This window comes from Limulus polyphemus, unplaced genomic scaffold (assembly GCF_000517525.1).
Source record: "Limulus polyphemus unplaced genomic scaffold, Limulus_polyphemus-2.1.2 Scaffold200, whole genome shotgun sequence".
In the NCBI taxonomy this organism is placed as follows: domain Eukaryota; kingdom Metazoa; phylum Arthropoda; class Merostomata; order Xiphosura; family Limulidae; genus Limulus; species Limulus polyphemus.
The window spans coordinates 99,460-102,702 of NW_013665810.1; positions in this window are offsets into that span (position 1 = coordinate 99,460).

A 3,243-nucleotide genomic window follows, 5' to 3' on the forward strand; every position below is an offset into this window, starting at 1 on the left:
GTGTAGCTTTGTGCATAATTAAAAACAAACAAACAAACCTTTGCTGAAAAACAAACGTAATGCAATTTTTCGTTTTGAAATAACACATAGAGTGATAAAAGACAGTTGTAAACGACCCACTAGACCATTATATTGCATATACGGTGCTATGATCTAAGGTATTGCGTTTATTGCACATTTTGTTATTTATTGATCACTATCTTTTAGGTAAATTACCGTTGAATTCCTGCATGGGATTTTTACAAAATTCTAACCCGACATTTTTTTTTTGACAGGTCAGAGAGCTACTTACTAATAAAACACAGCTTTGAATATTTATTGAGGTTTAAATAAGATTGAACTAAGCAGGAAAGGGTTAATTTGTAAGTGCTGCATCCTATTCCTAGGATATATATACTATTTTTAATTTAGATACTACTCTGAAAACCATATGTTTATTTCTTAGGTGCGAAAACACGTGTACAAACAAACAAAATCGATTTTTGTGTTTTATGTATTCGAGTTCATGGCTCCTTTTGAAACGCCCATATTTGCGCCCCAGAATTTTGTTGCTCAACGAATCCAAATTTAGTGTATATATTTTTGTAACAATCACGTACTGCGAAAGTTAATTATAACCTTTTAAAATTGTTATTAGATGATTTAAAACTACTGTTGCGTCAGCGAGGTCACGTGACTAGTGTCACGCCACGTTTCTAGAACTATCCCGTTCCTTCGGGAGTGCTCTAGCATTTACTAGATTGGGGGGTGGTCTGATATATATAAGATGTCACGGCGTGACGTGACAATGTGTGTGTAGACAACGAGTAATTGATCTGCAGTGAGAAAGTATTGTTGAAGTTAACATTCGTTGTTATAGCGTTTGTTTTAGCGCGATTGTTGAAATGAAGTGTATCGTAAAGTTATATTCGGAAAGAATAAACCAGTTTTATTAAGTAAGGACTTGTGTCGCTAAAGTTTCGTCGGAACGAATTTACGGGAAATCAATTAACAAACGGAGACGTAACAGTACTTTCATTATGTATTAAGTGATATGGTTCTAAGTAAAAGAATAAATATATATATATAATTTTTTGGTGTAAAGGACGTATTGATTATGAGAATTACTGTGGTCGAAATTCTACAATATACTTATAACTTGAACGACATAAACTTCTATTTTTAAATGAAAATATTAAGTGTTCTTATGCAACATTGTACTGGGCAATACAATAAAATTTGTATAAATTGGAATTTCCAAATATATTATTGTTTTTTTTTCACTATCTGAAATTGTTTGTAGGAAAACGTGTATATTAAAATGTATAAAAGATATTTTATCGAAGTTTGTTTGTAATTAAACACAAACTACACAACGGTCTCTCTGTGCTCTGCCCACCATGGGTATCGAAACCCTGTTTCTAGCGTTGTAAGTCCGCAGACATACCTCTGTGCCACTGGGGGCTTATATAAGTTTAACGAAATCGTAAATCCCATTTTCTCTGTGTCAAATTAGTTATTGTATTCGATCTTATGCAATATAAGCTTGCTTATTTTAACGCAAAGCTACACAATAAGCTATCCGCTCTCTGTCCATCGAGGAAATCGAATCTCGGATTTTAGCGTTGTAAGTCCGTAAACTTACCGCTGACCCACCAGGGAACTACACGAGCTTTGTATGTCATGTGCAAGCAAAAGCAAATAAATTTCTTAGTAATTCGGTCAGTCTAGTCTACTAATAATATAATATGTATTCTTTCTTGACACTATTTCGCCATACATGGGGCAAAAATCCATTATTTCTTGTTTGTTTATTCTTTTCTTTTCGGTGATTATTGAAATGCTTAAACCTTTAGTTAAATACGAGGAGAAAGTGGGCCGTTACTGTGTCCTAGTGTACTAATTTCACTAAGGACCGATGCTGGCCATGACGTCATAGCAGCGGCCTTGACTTGAGAGATGTTAAAGTGTGCATCTATAAGTTACAACAAAATTACCTTGATATTGTGTAACTTGTAAGAAACATGTATAGTATAGCTAATTATATAAATATGCAAATATTAGATGCTCTCCTCCAACCTTAGGGCTTGTTTTATTCTATTTTCCTCATGGCTTGTAGGTCACTTTATGCTACGTCATGCACGCTCTGTATTTAAAGATGAATTTATAAGTTTGGTTTGAATTTCGCGTAAAGCTACTAGAGTGCTATCCGCATTAACCGCCCCTAATTTAGCAGTGTTAGACTAAAGGGAAGGCAGATAGTAAACACCAATCCCCGCCAACTCTTAGGCTACTCTTTTATTACAGAAAAGTACAGCTGAGAGGAAGAGAATGTTCGATGACGGGGATTCGAACCCGCAACCAGTAGATTGCGAGTCGAGCACCCTAACCCATGTTAGGCCTAATTTGTAAGCACTATTTGTTCGTTGAGACCATGTGAACATAAGACATCTGTCAGTGTTAGTAAACAAAATATACTTCACAATGTAATTCAGAATTTTCGTGCAAATTTATACTAGTTTTAAACAGACTGTTCCATATAAACACGTCTTATATAGGCTTTTGGGAATGTAGATAATTATGACTATGGTGATTATTGATTGTTGTGTGATATTAAACCTTTTTCTAAACATAATTATTGCTTATCACAAATTATAAATATTAATTCTGTGACGGGTATGTGTTCTTTGCTGTTCCATGTTTTAATATGCTGTGCTAGTTCTAATACCCAACCCTCCTATTTGATCCACATTTTAAAACTTACATTGTACTGACTCCTAAAGATCGTCTCTAATTCATAATATTTTATGAAGCATTGAATTTTCTGAAAACATTTTCCGCTTTTGATGTCTGCTGATTGTTTTGTGTCTCCAAATATCGCAAATCTTGATCACCTTGGCTCGTTTTTATTTTTGAATACAAGCTGTTTGCTATGTCGCAGGCCTTGATCACCTTGGCTACTTTTGATTTTTGAATACAAGCTGTTTGCTATGTCGCAGGCCTTGATCACCTTGGCTACGTTTTTATTTTTGAATACAAGCTGCTTGCTATGTCGCAGGCCTTGATCACCTTGGCTACTTTTGATTTTTGAATACAAGCTGCTTGCTATGTCGCAGGCCTTGATCACCTTGACTACTTTTGATTTTTGAATACAAGCTGCTTGCTATGTCGCAGGCCTTGATCACCTTGACTACTTTTGATTTTTGAATACAAGCTGCTTGCTATGTCGCAGGCTTTTATCATCTTGGCTACTTTTGATTTTTG